Source organism: Rosa chinensis, chromosome 7, assembly GCF_002994745.2.
Source record: "Rosa chinensis cultivar Old Blush chromosome 7, RchiOBHm-V2, whole genome shotgun sequence".
Classification (NCBI taxonomy): Eukaryota; Viridiplantae; Streptophyta; class Magnoliopsida; order Rosales; family Rosaceae; genus Rosa; species Rosa chinensis.
In genome coordinates, this window is record NC_037094.1 from 1,806,408 (window position 1) to 1,827,884 (window position 21,477).

The window sequence follows — 21,477 nt, forward strand, 5'->3', positions numbered from 1 at the left end:
CTAGCACCCGACATTCCCATTTATTTGGTTACACTTTTATTAATTTCTTTGCATTTTTATTAATTGCTTTACATTTCATTACATTTTGTTAATCTAAAATCATCTCTCAAAATATTGAATTTCGACTCATTGTAGATAATCATCACTAGGCTCTTAGTTGTGATTAGGCTTTGGTGAGAACCAAAACCGAGCATTGCTAGGGCTTGGTGCCTTAGATTAACATTTTTATTTATTTTCTTTTTCTTTTCTTTGTTTGCTAAGTGTCTTTATTTCCGATTACCCAAGGATTGTGGGCTAGCCACTAATCCCCGTGGTACGATAAACTTTGGGCATAATATTTCCCTATCTTGACAACGATACGTGCGCTTGCGTAAATGTGTATCCAAGTCATCATGAAACCTTGTGATCGGTCCTACAAAAATATCGATTCAATAGTTCTTAGCAACCATCAATGCAGAGACGGGGAACGTAGAGAGAGTCTTCTCAATCGACATCGCATCTGTGATCTCTTTACCACAAATTCCATTAAGGATTTAATGCGAAGTGCTTCCGAGTTGTAGTCAAGAACTGACTTGAAATCACAGAAGAGGAGGCTATGCCATCTCAGTTCTAGGTCAAGAGGCAGGGAGTCAAGGACGTTGTCAAATCTATCTTCGAGTGAGACCCACAGCCTTCTGAGGTATTCTTCATTCACACACTCATACTAGAGCGAATCATCCATATGACGAGTCATTAGGATGATGGCTTTCGCCTGATTTACCTCGAAGGCTGCTCTATTTGCTTCCAAAGCTTGAGCTTGCTCAACAGTTAGCACGTCCTGGCTAGGCTCGAGAATCATATCCAGGATTCCATCGGCCTTGAGATGCTGGCGGACATCACGAACCCACTTGTGATATCCAGAGCCAGTTGTTCCAATGGAACAAAGTCCAATTTATTCAGGTTACTCATTGTCACGCCCCTGATTTTTTACACAAATAAAAATCGATATATAATCCCGTAATTATACATGCGTGATCGTTCAGTCATCAATAACAAAAACCTGGAAACATTTTTCCCCTTAAACTAAATACATATTGATGCCCTGAACCCACTATGTCAATATTGACCCGCTTCGTAGAGTCATATATTTCAAAAGCTTACGAATTAAATTGCCAACAACAAAATAAACGTAAATGCTCCTCAGAGCTAACTACACAACGGAAGTCCTTACCAACGGTAAAGTCACAAAAATGGCTTCCTACCATAAAGCTGCAAGGATGTCGCCACCGCTTCAGCCACGATTACCCTGACCTACAGGATTAATCCCTACACCACTTGAATGGTGCACCGGGTTGCCACACAACAAACCCGGTAAGCTTTTGCAAGCCCATATGAGTAAACTCAAAATCACAAAGCATAAATACATTCTTAAATCACCTCAACCTAAACACGATATGCACATATCTCACACCTACGACCATCAATTCCATAATCTTCCATATCGTGCCTACATAAGTCAAACTGGTGACTAAAGCCTCATGCTCAGATTCTCAACTAGCGTCCCATTACACAAATTCAATCAAACAAGACTTCCTCAAGTAATGTTTGACTCCATTCTAACGCACTACGGCGAATTCCAAATCACATTCATTCCCTCCCCCATAGGAGCTTTTGTCATCAACATGACATCAAAAGTGAAAAATCAATGTATCACCTTCCTATCCTCACCACAGAGTACAATTCGTCACCACTATGGCTCTTAAGATAAATCAAACCGTCAATCAATACAATCAAGAAGAAACAAAGCAATCACATTTCAAAACAAGCAAAACAATTCATGGTAACCCCTGCATATAATTTAGTTCAGGAGGTCACACTAAGTCAAGCAATTCAAATCAAAGTAATCATCGCAATCCCACACTCTGAGGTCTGTAGGTAGCCCCAGCCATCACAGCAGTCTTCTCGATTATTGTTAACTTAATAACAATTCAGCTCCGTTACCGAGCAGTCGTCACACTGATCATCGCACAGATTCCATTAGTCATCACGCAGATATTCATCATCCTACTGATCATCACATAGATTTTGAGGATCATCACACAGATAGCAATTGTCTAGCTGATCATCACACAGATTTCGCCGGTCATCACTCAGATAGTAATCATCACAAAGATTTATCACACTGATTCCAACAATTCATTACACAAATATTCCTACACAAGCTTCACATGGCAATCATCACACTGATTCCAACAATTCATTACACAAATATTCCTACACAAGCTTCACATGGCAATCATCACACTGATTCCAACAATTCATTACACAAATATTCCTACACAAGCTTCACATGGCAATCATCACAAAGATTAATCAATGCACATATATATTTCACGAAAAAAAAATAATAAAAAAAAAATATATATATATATATATACACGTAGTCATTCACTCAGGAATACCACTAATACCAACTATAGTCATAGTTAACCTAATAACTCCAAGACAATAGGGTAATCTTGCTCATAACAAATATCGATCATGCTCATAACAAATATAGTGAGATTTTCTCACCTCAGAATCCCTCTGCTTCTTCACACATTAACCAAAGCAAGCACAATCGCCGCAATCCGTTCAACAATCCAACAAGCACCTGAACACATAGGGTCTTGATTCAGTGCACAAATCACAAAGTGATTAAAGTTTGAAACCCTCGTTTTGAACTAAATCCCTATGAGTAAAGCCAAGCGAGGCGAAACCTCATCCGAGACCTCCCTAAGTCTCTAGAATACTTCCATGATCGATATGTCAAAACCACAAGTCGATCGGACGCTCAGATTCTAACGGATAGAATAATCAACCGGTATGAAACCGTAAAAATCATAACAAATCCATACGAACTCCAAAATTTGCATATTATATATCGAAACGCTCGTATCGACTAGTAGAAGATATATAATACCAGAAAAAGTTCCAAATATGGCCGGAACGCCTGCCAAAACTCAATATTTCACAAAACTTCCAACATCAAAGATGTTCATCTAAGCATGCTTGTGAATTTTCATAACTATCTCGAAGTCAGAAAACAAGCATAAAGGGTCGAAAACTACCTCACAAGCTTTGAATTTTTGCTCAATTTGAGTTGAACTGATTTCCACGTAAATTGATTCAAACAAACACCATAGATCGATCCAGAAGGCTCCCACGAACCCAAAGAAGGAAGCTTGAAGCCGTGCCGTTGCCGGAGCTGTGTTTTCAGCCCTAAACCTAAATACCCCAAAGTTCGCCGTTTTGTTGCTCCATCACAGCCAAGAATCGCCACTAGAGGACACCACAGAGAGGAGCGGACGGCGGAGACGAACAAGCTAGTCAAGTTTCACGGCCAGAGACCGCCGGAGATCACCGGAAAATCCTGGTCGGATCACCGGGTTCGGGTCGGGTTAGACGCAAAACTCAGATAGTGAAGGCGTCGACCGAAAGAGAAGAGAGAGAGAATGAGAGTTTCCGGAAATGGAAACTTGGAAATTATGAAAATAATTTTGGAAAATTCCTATTTATACCAAAATGGAAACTTCTTCCGAAAGCCATAACTTCCTCATACTAACTCCGATTGACGCGTTCCACATGTCCCCGAACTCGTATCGACGCGCTCTACAACATTAGTGAAGGAAGTTTTCTGAGAATCCCAACAAATAAAAAGTCAACCTTTACAACCCCTAAAATCATATTCTTCGAATAATTATTCGCCCGAAACACTTCCGCTCCATCCACGAGCCACGAAATCGTCCAATAATCACAATTTAGATTCCCGAAAATCCTCGGAAAATAAATACGAATTTCCGGGGCATCACACTCATCCTGAAGGAGAACAAGAAATTAGGGTTAGTTTCATAGCGCAATGGGATACCACGAAAACATATAAAATTTCTAAGCGTAATCGCTTCCAAGAAATTAGGAATTTCCGAGCGTAGTCGCTTCCAACAAATTCGATTCCAAGAGATATTGGATTAGATCGAAACAATGACATAAGTGGTCGATCATAAATTCTCTACAAACTCTAAGTTTGGAGATCTCAACAAGCTCTAAGCTTGGAGCGAGCACGAACCCCCACAGTTCAGCTTAATTTGGTCTCCCCTATGATGAAGAAAGGGGGGTAGAAGAAGGGAGGTTGCAAGTCCCCGATAAAAATACGAGAAAGTGAATAAAAACTAAAAAAACGGGAACTATTAGTAAAAAATACCTTGAAATAGGTGGTCGGAAAAAGTCGCCGGAAAGTTGACCGACATCTGTCAACCGAAGTTGACCGGTGCTGACAATCGCTGACGTGGCTCTTGGTCTGCTGCTGACGTGACAGTGGGGTCTAATGCAGACATGTCAGTGAGTCCTGGAAGCTGACGTGGCAGTAGGCCTTGTTAGTGGGCCTCTGGGCTTCAGGGCTTTTGGGCTTCCTTCTTTTCCTCTTTTTTTTTTCTTTCTTTTCTTCTCTTTTCTGCCGGTTTTCTGTAGAAGATTTAGTCGGCCGGTTCACCCACTTTTAGGCAGGTTTTTGTGCTTTTTCTTCCTGTTCCTGAATCTTTAACTTGAGAGGCTTCTGCTACCAAAATTTGGTAAAAATTGGAGGTCCGGAAGATGGTGAACCGGTGGAATATTTGCTGCTAGTTGTATGGAGCTTCCGGTGGCTGGTTCGGTAGGTTTCCTGCAGGTTCTTGTGGTGGGGTCGCCGGTTCTGGACTCCTGGGATCGAGTTCTTCAAGGTGTGAGGTGGAGGCAGAAAAGGCTTCAAGGTTTTGCATTCGGATTCAAGGTTTTTAGCTTCTTGAATCAGAGTTTGGCTATTTGTTTCAGGTTTAGGGTTTCGTGCTGAAAACGTACGTGTTTTAGGGAAACAGAATTGAGAGTAAATTGCTGTGTATTCTCATTGATAATATGGGCCTCTTTATATAGAGCATTACAAGCATAGAGATAGAGTTGTACATGGAAACATAATCGTACATTGATTGGATATCTCCTAAGATTCTCAGAAAATATCTCTAATATAAACCCTATTTCAACTAGAGCAAGTGTTAGCATTGAAGCCACCCTCAAGTGCAAGAGGTACAAGTTATAGAATAGGGGATTACAGAAGGATGTCAAACCCACGAGGATTGATAAATCCTTTCCAACCAGGGGAAAACCTAATGAAAAACTAGAAGAATATGCAAATGTACAATCACAAACAAAGGCTCACAAGTGAACCAAAGTTCATGGTGACTATGTGCAAGATGGTGTGTAGAGATTTGATTTTGATTTTGAGATTGGTTTCTTTTCAAATTGAAACAATTAAAACAAGTAAAATAAACTAAGCTAAACTAAACAAGTTGTTGTCAAATGGATGGGAGTTAGGGCATCGGGTTTCACCTTTTGCCTCCCTTGCAAGCATTAAAGCAATTGAATATGAATGATGCAAAACTAATTGTCCAACTACCCTCTTAGCATCCGGATAGGACTACTAAGGCTTAAACCCCTGTTATTTTATTAACTCTAACCGGATAAGTCTAGAGCTAACTACCTAGAGACAAATTCAATTACTGGATAGGTCTCAATCCTTTGCACCTAAATCCCGCCAATTGTCCACGACTAGTCAAGTTTTTAGTCGAGTTCTTGACTAAAAACTTGACTAGTCGTGACATTTTGTGAACAGTATCTGACTGGTCAAGCCACTACTACACAAAAGGCTTCACACGACACCTCTCAGACGACGTAACACTGTTTTCTGTGGTGTGAATAATTTCTCATTATTGAGACGACGGTTGTAAAATTTCCGTCTTCTAATATGAATTCAACCAACGGGTGTTTTTCATGCTGGAATTATGTATTGCTTCAGAAGATGTTTATAAATGGAAGCGTGGTGTGAGGTTAAATTATTATAGAGGCGGCAAGTTTCTCACAATTTGGTATTCCTCAGCATGTAGTGGTGATACGACGGTTTGTTTAAAACCGTGGTATGAATTCATAGATTTGCAAGTGCAAAACATGTCCACCAACATTCCCTCCAACATTTCCCTCCATTCACCCCTCCAAATCCATTTCCCTCTTACCGGACAACAAGAGGCGGCAAAACTGAAAATTTTAAAGTGGCATTCAGACAACATATATGTGGAAAAACATGGTCTGATGCCTTGTACATATATGTGAATCAACATAAATGGCCGTGTCCTAGCTAGCTAGACAACTACACTAGCATATATCCATTCAGACCAAATTATTAGAACACTAGAGAAAAAGTCTTTCCAAAACTAATGCCTTAGCTTAGACCAGCCCACGCCTATACCCCGACACGGCATTCACTTCACAAAACCCCACAAATCGACTCACCCCGACTCTCTCGCTGTCTGACTCACTCCACAGCCACCCCGACTCTCTAGTACCCAACTTTCGTGGTAGCATTCACTCTCTTTCCAAAACTCCACTGCTACTCTAACAATCTCTTTCCCAATCCCCGACTCTGAAGCCCTTGACCACGAATCCACCGCCTCCGAGATCTCTCTGGTACCCCTCTGATTCTCCCCTAGTCGAGCGAGCTGGGCGCTGGGAATAAAGTCGGCCGCCTAGGCGGCCTAGGCGGGGCTGGGCGGCTCTGGACGGTCGGAGCCTAGGCGCTTTCTCCCTTTCTGGGTTCGAAATCAAGAAGGAACGCCGCTCCTCGATCAGTCGATTCTCAGACTCTCACCGAGTCTCCGGCCAGCTCTCTAGCTCTCTAGCTCGCCGGTAAATCGAATTTCTCTGGGTTTTTGTCTTTCAATAGAATTTCTAGGTTTCAATATCACAATTTTTGATTTTCTGGGTTCGATTTTCAGGGCTTTCTGGGTTCGATTTTAGGTTCGATTTCTGGGTTCAAGGCTTAAAGGTCGGTGATTCTTCAACCACGAAGCTTGGTGATTCACTGATTCTTCAAGCTCGATTTCTGGGAATTCTGGGTTCTATTTCTGGGTTCAAGGTTTGAAGCTCGGTTCAACCTCGAAACTTGGTGATTCTTCATGCTTGATTTCTGGGTTCAAAATTCAAACTCGGTGATTGACTGATTGATGCGCTCTTGGCAAGCGCATAATTTAACCCTGAAATATCGTTAGTAGTATAAGTAAGTAGGGATCGTTCTATTCCGAGGATTGAGGGTACACCTGTAATTGTGAAACAAATAAAGAAAAGTATTATTTACAAAAATAAAATAAAGAATAAATATATACAAGTGAACAAAAATAAGGGGGGGGGGGTTTTAAGAATTAAAGAATTGAAAATTAAAATAAAGAAAATATAAAAACACATATACAAGGGTGGATCAAAACCACATCCATATGCAAGAAATCCAATTACAATTCATATAGTTGATTTTAAATGTCATGAGAGAGGAGTTGATCATGTGAAACATTCGAAAGCAAATGATTTCCCATATTTTACTTTTCAATGCTAATTAACCTAAGCGAAAGCACCTAGATTAATCCTATCAAACATGCAATCAAGCCCTAGAAAGTTAGTCAATCATGACATGTTCAACGCATTAGACATAGAGAAAGGCTATCAACTCAAGTGTACAACTTAGTATGGAAAAGTCCACCTAATTGCAATCCTCTTTAATTAAATTCGGTCTTTGCACAAAACCTTTACTACTTTGATTCAAGTTTACACAAAACGAAAAGTCGATTTCATGTTCTTAAACCTAGCACCAATTATATCAAAACCCTAAGTGCTTGCAACCACATAAGATTAAAATACAAAAGTTTTCTATCATGCAAATTTAATTAAACAAACCCACATAAGCAACATAAAAATCAACATATAGAAATCACAACTTTATCTCAAAACATATAAACGGGCTTTAAACTTTGCCCTTAACATTATTTGTTAACTAGAATTCATAGTTCTACAAATATAAACAAAGAAAACCAAAAGAAATTACAAGGAAAAAGATAGAATTACACCATGAAGGGAGTGGATGATGAAGAGCTTGAGACGTTGATCTTGAATCTTTAAAGCAAGACTTCACTATCACGGCACAAGGTGGATGATGACGGCTAGGAGGCTTCATGGCTTCTTCTTCTCTTCTTCTCTTTGCTTAAAAATGCAGAAATTTAAAACTAGAGAATGGAGAGAAAAATGGAAAGGAAATGGAGAGACAAAGAAGATGAGATGGATGAAGGAATTTGTTTTGAGAGTGAGAGGAGAAGTGTATTTATAGCCCAAAAAATGATGAATGGAGGGTGGAGATGAACATAAATGAAAGGCTAGATATGTTAGACAAATTTGTAAAAAATATCTTCCCACTTGTTTATCACTTGTTCAACTTGAATTGATTTTCCTCCTCAAAATTTTCCACTTGGTTGCAACTTTGATTTTCCTCCTCAAGATTTTCCACTTGCTTGGAGGTCCTAAAAATAGAAACTAATAAGAAAAATGGCAACTTTCCTAAACTGAAAATGGAAACTTACTAAAAATGATAAATAGAAACTACAAAAATATAAACTTTCTACAAATAGGAACTTTCCCAATCAAAGAATGGAAACTTTCCTAAACAGGATTTTAATAAGGAAATAACGTAAGAAATGTAGGGAAATGCAGTTAAAACGTCGCATTAAAATGCTCCTATCACTGATTGTTGAAGCTCGATTTCTGGGTTTTGGATTCTGCAAGCTCGGTGATTTCTGGGTTTTGTGGTGAGTCATTGTCTCAACTCTCAAAGTATCAAACTGTGATTCTGTGAATGTTATAAACTGTGAATGTTATCAAACTGTGAGTCTGTGAATGTTTAGTTGCTGGGTATTGTATTGAACTGTGATGAACTGATGACCGTGTTGTTGATGAGTAGTCAGAGCAGATGACTCATGGTTTCTGTTGTCTTGTAACTCTTGTTGTCTTGTTGAGTTGTTGATGAGAATCATGAGATTAAGTTTGATTGTTTGGACTGCTCTGTTTTGGTCCTTTTGGACAGTTTCTGTGAGTGTTTTGGTCATTTTTATTCTGATGGTAATTGAATTTGTTGGGTTGCAGTGAGGCAGATGTGTTTCTATTCGGTGGTTGCATTAAGTCGTGGAAAAACCTCTTTTTTGTGAGACCTGATGCTGTGTTTAATGGGAAGAAACCGATCAGGTTCACTATAACAAAAGTGTGTATTGATAGCACTTAGTGATAGAGTTTATCCTCAAAGTGCTATTGATTTAATTAATAATAGCTTTTTGTCTGTAAATGCTATGAAAGAAACTAGGAATGAGTAAATGAGGGTAGATCTTCCTCCTTTGTAAAATTAAAACTCTTTTTAAGTTTGGAAAAGACGACATGTATCGAGTAAAATAACCTTCAGTCTCTCATATCTTCTCTCAGTCTCTCTTTTCTTTCATTTTGTCATGGAACCTGATGGTAAGTCCTCGATCTTCCTCTTCCTTTCTCAGGGAGAAGTGGAAACCTATCTTTAAAAAGCACATTTCTGGCCAAGTTTGTCGTGGTGGTTTTGTTCTAAAAACAATGATCCAGCTTTGAAGGCTGCTTATAAACTGGACAATCATGTGGAAGATGGAGCAGTGACGAAAGCTTTTGAAGTGATAGAGAGAAATTTGTTTAGGTAGAAGTTGTACTGAGGCTAGAAGTTGGTCTTTTTTGGGTTGGCCTTAATTGCAGTTCGCCTTATTTTGTGATCCGTTATTTTGTGGATACATCGGATCCATTTAGAATGCTATGGGATTATAACAGCTTTCTATTATGATTAAATTACCATTCTTTTGGTCATTTTTGCTTCCAGAATCTGAATTTTGCCATTACAGCAATAGTAGGAAAATATGTCATCTGATGAGGTTTTTAGGGTACAATCAAACAAAATTTCTACAATTCAGACGACGGTTTGTATTGATATCATGGTCTCAAATGTCATGGTACAACAGTTTGAGTTATATGTGTCGTGTGAAAGCACACATGCACTGAATTTTTAAGTCATCACACCACATTTTCCTAAAAAGCGTGGTCTGAGTAGAAGTCATACCACGCTGGAATCCTAAAACCGTGGTATGAGTGGAAGTCACACCACGCTGGAATCCTAAAACAGTGGTATGAGTAGAAGTCACACCACGGCATATTTCTGTCGACATCATGTCGGCAGATCTGCCGGTCCATCAGACGACGAAGTCAGCTGAAAACCGTCGACCCAATGATCGGTATACGACGGTTGAAAACCGTCGTCTGACAGCGTTTCATCAGACGACGCCTCGATAGACCACGGAAATGCAAAACGTGAGACGACAGTTTTAAACCGTCGGGTGAAGCCTTTTGTGTAGTAGTGAGCTCAATAGTGGAAATACAAGGCAAAAATAGCAGTGAATAGTTTTGACCGGTCAAGCTCAATGGGTGAACTTGCTCTAAAAACAACAAGCTAAGAGAAATTTTCATTTAAAGATCACTCTTCTTGCCTTTTGGGATGCAAAAATGTTGATTAAGTTATTGTATTTAAACTTTGGGAAAACATCACCAATGGTCACTGAGTTATAACTTATTCGACACTTAACTCACTGTATTTTCAATAATATCACTTAACTCACTCAGTTTTACATCCGTCTTTCACTTAACTCACTGTCGTTAATTCTGCCGTTAAAAGCTATTAAAATTGAGGATATATTTGTCTAAACACTAAAAAAATGCATTTCTACATTTTTTTTTAAAGACAATTTTTTTTTCAAATTATATTTAAGTTTAAAAAAAAATCATTTTTTATTAGAAATCTCAGAAATTAAAAAAAATCTAATAAATGTAAATTGAGGGTATATTTGTCTAAACACTAAAAAAATACATTTCTAACTTTTTTTTTTATAAAAAAAAAAGACAATTTTTTTTTCAACTTATATGTAAGTTAAAAAAAAATCATTTTTATTAGAAATTTAAAAAAATTGCAAAAAAGTCTAATAAATGTAGTTTTTTTAAGTTAAAAATGATTTTTAAGTGTTTTGATAAATATACCTTCAATTTTAACGGCTTCTAACGGTAGAATTAACGGCAGTGAGTTAAGTGAAAGACGGACGTAAAACTGAGTGAGTTAAGTGATATTGTTGAAAATACAGTGAGTTATGTGTCGAATAAGTCATAACTCAGTGACCATTGGTTATATTTCCCCTTAAACTTTTTGAAACAACATGACTAGTCCATTAAATCTTTCTTGTGACATGGTTGATCGTAAATATAATTCTATTGGACTTGTTACTGTCTCTTCTTCTGATCATGTAGTTTTTTCTTTAACAGTAACATACTTATCTAGTGCTCTTTTTTGGGATTGAATTAGCTTTTCTAGTCGTCTTTTTTTCTTTAGTTTATCAAACCCACATTATTCTGATATTCAGTACTAAAACAAATCAAACAACTATTCAATTATTCAAGAATTCCAATAAAAAACAAAACGAACAAGAATTTCATATTCCAAATAAAAACAAGCAAATTCCAATAAAAAACAAAACGAACAAGAATTTCATATTCCAAATAAAAACAAGCAAATTCCAAGCAAAAACAAAGAGAACAATTCAATCTTTCTAAAATGATAAAGAACAATAAAACTTGGTTATCTTCTTCTCCCAGAGTGATGATTGATGAAGAAATGGAGGCTTTGGGGTGTTTAAGAATGCCTAGAAGGCCAGAAGAGTCAATTGCTAAGAGTAGCCGCAGATAGCAAGTTTTGGGTTCTCTGTTTTTTTTTTTTAATATATACATACATACATACTATCAAGACATTCTCACCCTTGATTGGTGAGCACAACATGGATTATGGTCCATAATTTATGGATATCAAGAGTTCAAGGCGACAAGGTATGGGCGTACGGTGGACATAATTTGTGGGACTGCACGGTGGACATAATTTGTGGGACTGCACTGCAGTCACTGCATGCTTGGCAGTTGGCTGACCCTCCCAATTTTTTTTTATCACATATATATATATATATGATGAGCATTTTGAGATGAGGCCTTCCTCAAACTGAGGCCCAATGCCACAACCTTGTCTGCCTAGGTCAAGGGCCGGCCCTGATCCCAAACTTGATCTGCAACAGAAAGATAGAAACTTCAAGAAATATGTTTCTCTCTTAATATTACATTTATGATATGCTTTTGCTTTATTAGAGTACTGTAGGACTATGCCATATTGGTATGTAGATCAGGAAGTTGAAATACTATGCATGTATTAGTATTGTCAATTACCAATGATGCACAAAGAATTCAGAACTTTGTCATGTATGTTTTTTAAAGAAATTATGTATCAAACAATATCGTACTCTTAATGAAATGTATATTTTTCTTTTGTATGGTTATAGTGTACGGATATTGGCATGTGAATGTGCTTAAGTAATGTTAAATGTGTATAGAGGCACAGGAAAGAAGAACCCAGCAATCTGGGTGCAATTATATTTATTGAAACATTAAAACAACGTATTCAGTAATATTACAAGATACCATGTATGTTGTCGACAACTAAAGACAACATGCCGAGAGTACTGTTGTTAAAAATTAAAACACGCGCTTGAAACGTTGTTGAAAGTTTACAACAACGTGCAAAGCATATTGTTGAATAATTACAACAACTAGCTTCGGCTCTTTTCGACAACGAGCAAAGCATAATGTTAAGGATTCTTAGATTTTTAACAACTCTGGAATCTACAACTTGCACTGAAAGTTGTCAAAAGTGATTGACAATACGAATTGCATGTTGTTAAATATCTTTTTCTTGTAGTGCACGATCAAAGTGGTGGCAAATATCATTAAATAATCCCCCCACCCAAAAAATAATAATAATAATAAATTAACAAACAGATGTTAAGGTCGTAGGAACCATAGCTCGAAGCAGATGGAACAAGAAGACTTGTGTATCTAATTCATGAAGAGACGAGCAACAATATTGATGGGAGGGCATTGTACATAACAAGATTCACCGAAGGATCTATCTATCTGAGCGATAGCAGATCCTTACTGTCTTATGCTTCACTTATAGTCTGCTATAACAATGTCATATGTTTCACTTATAGTCCTGCTATACCAAGAAGGTGTTCATAGAATCTGGTATATATTCCAAATAGAAAGGGACTAAAGGTGCACCCATTATCTAACTAAGCGCTAACTTCCACTCCAAAATATCATAATGCAAAGTACAGTACTTCCTATTATCAGAACAACCAAAACATGTCTGAACCATAAACCAACAAAGATCTCACTGGTGATCCAAATAGAAAGGGACTAAAGGTGCACCCATTATATATCCAACCAAGCATTCCATTCCAGCACATCATTAATGCAAGTACAGTACAACTTATTACCATAAGTCATAACAACCAAAAAATGTCTGAACCATAAACTAACAGTGCTCCTCATTGGTGAATGGAAATCAATCCTTCTCCCCATCTAGTAACACACTCACATTCTTCAGTTTCCATACCTTCAGATTCTGTAAGTCATAAAAGAAAACCAGAAATCATATAAAGGTGAATAAGAGGGACGTACTCCAAATTATACAAAATTACAGAGGAAACAACCGGATAAGGTGATTCAAGAAACTTACGGCTGTGTGAGGCAGAAATTAACATTCCACATATTTTCTTTTTTTGGATTCGTCATGTTCCATATCTCCACGTTCTCTGAGTGGCAAAACAATATCAGAAATCATATAAAGCAGAATAAAAGTTATTACAACTTTATTTAAATTAAACAGGAAACAACCAGAAAAGAACCTACAACTCACTACTACAAATTTCCCCATTAGCACCATTTTTTTAGCCACTAAAAAGTCATCAGTCCCAAAATGAATAGTATTACACTAATATAAAAGATCGGTGAGTTTTTTTTCCATCTCACTGTTCATCAGTGTGTATAGTACACAGTAGATGCAAATTATTAGTTGTTTATTCCGTATGACACTGTTAATGGGGTCAAAACTGTAAAAACACACATGCTTTTAATCCTTTTATCAGCTATAGTGATCTATGATAGCCGTCGGATCAGTTTCTTTGCTTATCGAACGCTTAATTGACACAAAGTCCCTTTCCTTCTAATCTCTATTGAGACTCGAGCGGAACTCGAAAACCAGATCTAGTTTTTCTTCCCCTCTGTCTCTCTCTTTCTCCCCTTCAGAGTTCAAACCTGAACTAGATCTAGTTTTTTCTTCCCTCACTTTAGTTCGATTTCTGATCTCTCTCCTCTCTAGTATTTTCTCTTCTAGGTGACTGCTTGCGCGTCTGAACTCGGCGAGACACGCGAATAGCTGTGGACTATCTTCTCTCAACCCAGGTGACAATCTCAATTTCAAAACTTTATCGAGGATGATACTATGTTGTTTTGTGTTTTGTATGTCTATTCATTGAATTTGGTTGACTCTGATGACATGGATTTGCCTCAGTTTGATTGAAATTTCCCGATTAGGAACTTTTAGGTTAAGCTATGTGCTTCAGATTAGGAGAGTTATTCCGTGGTCTGGGGATTTAGGTTTGTAATATGCCAATATCCAAACTTGTTTAGCCTTATAGTATGGAATAAGCAATGGCTTTCTGGAGGGTAATAGAATTGTTTGACTTAGTTCAGGTTACTTTTAAGTGTGAAGCTAAGTTTTGAAATCTAGAGACTCAGCGATTTGCAGATTTTATGTTTACATTTTTTGTTTCTAATGTTCACAGTTGAACCTGGACCTTGGAAAGTATGAGCGATTCCTAGAAATCAAGCTGACCCATGATAATAATATTTCTACCAGAATGATTTACCAGGCACGTTGGTTAAATTTCACATCTATATATGATCAATATATTATACATATATCAATGATTCCAAAAATATCTGTATTATCTATTTATCTTTGATGCCACAACTGACAAAGGTTTGAATTTTCTTTGTTTCGGTCACAGGATGTTATAAACAGAGAGAGATAGGTATTTTGTCTAAGATTGAGCTCTTTTTAGATATATTAATCTGGCCCCTATTTTTCTTATATTGATTACTTTTCTCTTTCTTTTTTAACGTGTAGGTTGTCCCTCACATCACAGATGCTATCCAAGACTAGATTAAGTGTGTAGCACATATACCAGTTGATGGAAAGTCAGGCCCTGCTAAGGTTTGTGTCATAGAGTTTACTCATTTCATTCTCAAGTTAACTATCTGTTTTGGTTGGGGGGACTCTCTATTTCAGCCTTAATTTTTCCACATCGTGTCAGAATTAATTACGTACTTAAAAAATAATGTAGAGCAGCAAGTCACAACCACAGAATGATTTATCTTGGGAAACCTTGACTTACAAAGTCTTCTCTTCCTATGCAGCACCAATATTGGTCATTTGGTCTTGGCCTTAATCTTTGGGGCAGCCTTGATTTCTTAAAAGCAGTTTGCTTCAAGAGGGTAATCACTCAAACTCAATCCTTTGTAGTATCTATTCTTGTTTGTTTTCTATGTTTGGCAAGATAGAGAAGCAAGTTTCCATGATTACAATATATCTGTTTTCTTGTTTCTAAGTAAACTAAAACTTTCCTGAGCTGATCAAAATCATTTTCTGGCTCAGCCTCTGAGCTAGAAATGTTGGCAAATCAAAGCTAATTTGACCATTTCTCAAAAATTTACCAGGCATTTTGGTCATCCCACTATAATTGTTATTTTCTTTTTCTATATTTGTTAAACCTCTTTCTTGTTTGTTGGTTGTTTTTGAACTGGTTGTTAAACTTCTTTCGTCATATGAATTATTCTTTTGTAGGCTTACCCCGAATAAAATTTGTCATTGGCAATTAGCATGTTGGTTGGTGCTTTGTTTTTCTTCTTTGTGCCTATATACATTACATATATGAAGGTGTGTATGAGTAAGAGTGAGCTAATATCTTGAACTTTCAACTTGCTCTAGATTTTGTGTTTTTCGTTGTTATTTGATAACAGACATTCAACTGGACTGAAACTAATCCTTGCTGAATCCATTTCTTTCTCTGATTGGAGCTGGTCTAATGCTAAACATCAATCTCATAAACTACACAAACTTATAAGTTTGCAACTGTCAGAGCAACTTATAAACACATTGTGAAAATTTAGGGGATCTGGGGTCTCTTTTATTATCAATTACTGGATACGTGATATTACAATTTCTTTGATATCCTTGAATTTACTAAACTGGTGATACTTTTTCTTCTTTTTAGGTCTGCTACTGTGCCTATCTATCACATTCAAGGGGCAAAACACTTCCTTTTATTACTGTTGAAGAAGGTACTTGCAGGTCTTGGGTTCTCTTTTATAGTGTTCTGTGATTCATCTTATTGAACTAATCACTTGATATTCATGTACAATGCATGATACTGCATATCAACATGTTTTGTTACATTTATCAAAATGAATTAATTGGGTCAATGTTAATTTGCAGGGTTGATTTTCAAATTTGAGCCTTCAATGTTTGTATGACTGAGCATAGAAAAGTTGCTAGTGGTAAAGTTGCAGCCATGGAGAGGAACATGAATAAATTTATGTTTTCTGATGTATTTTATTTGAAATTGCATATGATCTGTACAGTAAATTTTAGAAATACATGGTTATAGGTGTGCCAAATTGTTATTTTTTTTTTATTTATTCCCCAAATTTGGCCACTGATGTTGGTGGCATTGAGAAAACACACTATTACAATAACAGTGGGAAAGAAAAAGGTAATGTGCTGCATTGGGTTTTGGTATGCCACTGTTGTTTTAACAGTGTGGATTGCCCCAATAGCACCTACAATAGAGGGGACTGATTTCTCATTAGTGGCTGCATAGTGGCTAATGCCATTGGCCACTGTTTTCAGTGTGCTTTGTCCCAATAGGGACTAATTCAAATCAGTGGGGTTTGGGGAAATTTGTAGTAGTGACTTGAAGGAGAAAATAACAACTGACCTTTTCTATTCTTGTTTTAAGAGGTATATGGGCGTAGCAATCCCTTCTTCTTTAGTTAATACGATATCCTTCTTTAACTGGATCATACAAAATAAAAGAAAAAGTTAAACACCGTATATATTTGGTTGCCAAAATTCTGAAAAATCTCTGCAGAACAAGTGTAGTACGTCTAAAGTATCAACGTCAGTAAAGAGGCACTTAGTCGTCCTCATGAACCAAATAAAAGCAATGAACGCAAACAATCCTTTTAAGAACACAACAAGGGATGAGCAAGTGCTTCAGAGAAGTTTCAAAACCATTAAAGTGCCTCTTTAGTCATTCTACCTGATGAATAAAAGCAATGAAAGCCCTTTCAAAAAAAAAAAAAAAAAAAAGCAATGAAAGCAAACAGTCCTTATAAACCCATAAAGCTAGACAAAGGGACAATATAAGAGACCAGCAGTGCTAGCTTCAATGCTGTTAATCATTCTCATGAACTGATTAAAAGCAAAGAAAGAAAACAGCCCTTACAAAACCATAAAGCTAGACAAAGAAGACAATAAGAGACCAGCAAGTGCTTCAGTAAAGAGACGGTTACTCATTCTCTCCAGAAAACTATAATACTTCCAATATTGAGTCATCACTCACTTGATCAAAGATTTATCATTCGTAAACAAAATCTCCTTTCAGACGAGGAAAGTCAAATCTTGCTTCCTTCAAAGAATTTGATAGATGCAGAATAAAAGGGACTGAAAGGAAAGCTAAAGATATTTAATAAAAGTTCATCATTTTCATTCATACTTCAAAATAGGGAGGATTACAGCATATATGCTACTAGAGACCAAACTCCTTACAGCTGTGACTAACGACACGTGTCCAGAGGACTTGAAGATAATTAGTTATTCTACTTGGCTAGATAAGATGGCTGGTTTAGGTAAATGTAGAGTTTGTGCTATCAGAATTCCCAACAAATTTGGGGGAGTGCTGACACTATAGAAAGTACAGAATAGGCAATGTAACAAACGAATCTCAACTTCAGATACTAAAGAATTTAGGGTTCATACTTTGGATACCACTCTCAGAAAGAGATGATTGAAAGGTCAAACTTCATCCTACGGCTTGGAGATCAGATAAAAAAAAAAAAGAATTGCAGATATAGTAGGTAACAAACTAACTTAGATCAAGGACAAATGAACCTAAGAACTCTACAACAACCTATAAGTAACATAGGTGTGAACAACCTATATAAACCTAAGAAGCCTAGAAATCTATAAACTAAACTAAACTTGAATAGATTAAAACAATAGTTGTTTAGCACCGTGACTGTGGTTCTTAGGTTTTAATTTTATCATGGTGTATATTAACTGTCGATGAACTTGGTCCTTAGGCGCTACAACATCTTTGTCAACAAAAACTACACAATTAAATAACCAAAATTATGATTAAGAATGGAGAACTAAGGCAAAAGAGAAAAGACTAGCATGGTGGAGACAATATTACTATTTGGACAACAGCTGTAAAAGATCTAACGAGTCCTTGTAACTATAGCCTTGCATTGCCCTAGCTATACAAAAGAATATTGATCGTAAAGCTGATAGTGCGATCAGATGGAGAATAGTCCACCTGCCTATTTGGGATCCTATTATAGAATCATTGCATGCATACACTTCAAGCAAAATACTAGTACAGGAGACAAAATTACCATAAATTTGAGAAGCTGAACCCAATGTAATATGATTACCAGGTCACTCATAGAAAAATATCCATGTACGAGGATACGCAATGGCAAACATTTTGTTGCTTCACTTGGTTTTTGATATATGATGACTACTGTGGTCTACAATATTTCCCTTTTTTAAATTCGATCCCTTATCATTTTCAAGTCTCTACTTTCTTCATAGTATCATTTTTATTTTGGTCAAATTTCTCCGTAGTTTCATGATTATACTTTCTACTTTCTCCAAAATATATTTGGTTGCCAATATTCAGAAATTCTCATTCGCAGAACACCTATAATCTAAACAACCGTCAAATACAAGAACACCCACAACACTAAACAATATTTTGAAATACCCAACGAATAAAAGCAGTGTGAGCAAATATAAACCAATAATACAGGATTAACACCCACAACACTAATCAATATTTTGAACAACCCAACGAATAAAAGCAGTTTGAGCAAACGTAAACCAACAATTGACCAGCAAGTGCTTCAGAAAAGTATCAACATCAGAAAAGAGGCACTCAGTCACCCTCATGAACCAAATAAAAGCAACGAAAGCAAACAATCCTTTATAAAAACACAACATGAGACCAGGAAGTGCTTCAGTAAAGAGACAATTAGTCATTCTCATTCTCTCCAGAAACCTCAAAATACTTGCAATATTGGGTCATCACTCAATTGGTCAAAGATTCATCATTGGTAAACAAAATATCCTTTCAGACAAGGAAAGAGTCAAAATCTAATTCTAAGACGCTATTGTGGCTTCGCCCACACAGAAAATTTGGCAAACTTTGAAAGCCCTAATGTGGGATCGAAGCAAGATGAAGTACGTACCATTCTGCTAACACTCTGATGCTGCTCCTTTTTCCAATCTTCTTCTACTTGCATTAACTTATTCACAGTCTGAATGGCGCGGTTCACCGTCCCCAAGTCGTTCAGGATGCAAGAACGATTGATATAATCTTGGAAATGTTCCATGAATGCTTCGATGCAGTCATGCAGATTGTCCGATCAGTTATATCAGATGAGAATCGTGTAAAATTGCTGCTCAAGAAAGGAATCATCAGATCGAGGATCTTCTGTTCGTCGCCTTGTTTCAATCGGCACCCCATTTCACTGCACTGTTTCAACAACTCTTTCCTGTCTTGTTCTGTCGCTTCTGCCTCCTTTGCCCTATCCATGCAGTCTCCTACTAAATCAAAATCAAAATCATCGGGATCAGGAAGATCCTCAACCTCCGGCTCCGGCTCCTGCTCCGTCTCCTCCTCGGCCTCCGACCCTAAAGCCGCCGCCAACTTATCGATTTCATCCTCCTCCTCCTCCTCCTCCTCCGCACCCGGGACTTTTGGGTAGAACTGAACAACTTTTCTAATAATCTCCTCGTTTATCTCCTTAGATTTACGGAGTTCCGTCAGAATAGTAAAGGCGATCGAACCGATTATCGTAGGTTGACGCCAATCACTGACTTGTTTGAAGAAGGAGTCGGTAGCATCGATAGCCTTTTCCTGAGAATAAGCGTCAAGATTGGTCCTCACCCCGAGCCGTTGGAGATAGGTAAACAGGTGTTTGGCCTCCGGTGGAGGCAAGTTGTATATTTTCCTCATATCGGACTCTCCGAATTTTTTATTTTATTTTTTAAATTGGCGACTGAAGATTTGATTTTTCTGAAGCAGAGAGAGACGAGGAGAGCGGAAGAAACGCCGATCGCAGCGATACAGAAGAACAAAAAAGGACCTGAACTGATCCCGTGATATAAACAAAAGCCCTAAAGATTGAGAATCAAAGGCTTACTTTGAACAGCGAAGAAACGCCAACAGAACAAACCTACCAAAGCATAAAGCAATTTCGGATTTTGTTTTCTTTTTTCCAAAGTTCTGATGGTTGTCCGGTCCCTCTGATATCCTTTTATACACTCGTGTCAGGTTAGGAAATAGATGATAGGATTATCATTCCTAAGAGGATCCCCCGACTCATTTTTTACACTTAAATTTGGGTCCAAATAAGCTGGAGTAGTGATTTGGGTCCATCTGAATAGTGTACAAAAAGACTTACTTTTTTTAAGTGTTGTAGTGGTGTAGGACTTATTTTTGGATTCATTTTTTTAGACTCATAAATCTTTCCACTGTGGAACAGACTTATATTTGAGACTTTTAATTTATGTTCGTTTTAATTTTTACATATGTGTGTGTGTGTGTGTGTGCGCGTGTGTGTGTGTATATATAACTTACATCATGTTAAAGAAAATCATAAAATTCATTAAAAATTATTCATATTGAAAAAAAAAATATTTGAAGAACAATACAGTGAGAGTAGGGAATGAAAGAGGCAAATGAAAAAAAAAAAATCATGAGAAAGCCTTTAAAAACTGCAATATTATTAACAAAATTCAAAATTTTACATTTATAAAAAAAAAAAAATAACATCAGAAAGCCCATGTGCTGGGTCCCACGCCATTTCTAAACTCATGCACACTTCCATGCACCAGAAAGCCCACACGTGGTGGGTCCACTAAATTTGAGTCCAATTTTTTTAGGTCTTTTGGACCAAATTTGAGCCAAGATTTAGGTCTCCGGCAGAAATTGGTCCAGATTTTTCCGACCCACTGCAGCCTCATTCCTTTGCTTTTGGACTCAAATCTTGGTTTTGTACCCAAATTTGGGTCCCCACTGCTGATGCTCTAAGGCGTGTCGGTATAGGGTTATTACTCCTAGTACGTGTGAAAATACGGCCCAAGAGCCCGCTTTAGCTAAGCCCACCTCAAAAAGTTACAGGGCCTAATTTCAAAAGAACATAACCGCTCAATTGCTAGTGCATTGGTTCCTCTAGTTGCTGCTGCTTGTGTGCTGTTAACCTTGTCTATGGTTACACGTATGAGAATCATGAAGAGGAAGGAGTCTGTGGCATGGACGAAGCTGCCTGTGGATGTTT

General features: G+C 37.4%; 2 long non-coding RNA genes across 2 annotated transcripts; one reads left to right on the forward strand and one right to left on the reverse strand.

Moving 5' to 3' along the window:
• Positions 1-13,520: 13,520 nt before the first annotated feature.
• Positions 13,521-20,366, reverse strand: LOC112180308. Its single transcript, XR_005803748.1, has 3 exons — positions 19,384-20,366; positions 16,848-16,924; positions 13,521-13,601 (listed from the first exon to the last, which is right to left on the reverse strand). It is a non-coding gene; the product is annotated as an uncharacterized LOC112180308 (long non-coding RNA).
• Positions 13,975-16,665, forward strand: LOC112180307. Its single transcript, XR_002928189.2, has 6 exons — positions 13,975-14,250; positions 14,859-14,882; positions 14,978-15,064; positions 15,268-15,345; positions 16,125-16,191; positions 16,346-16,665. It is a non-coding gene; the product is annotated as an uncharacterized LOC112180307 (long non-coding RNA).
• Positions 20,367-21,477: the final 1,111 nt, after the last annotated feature.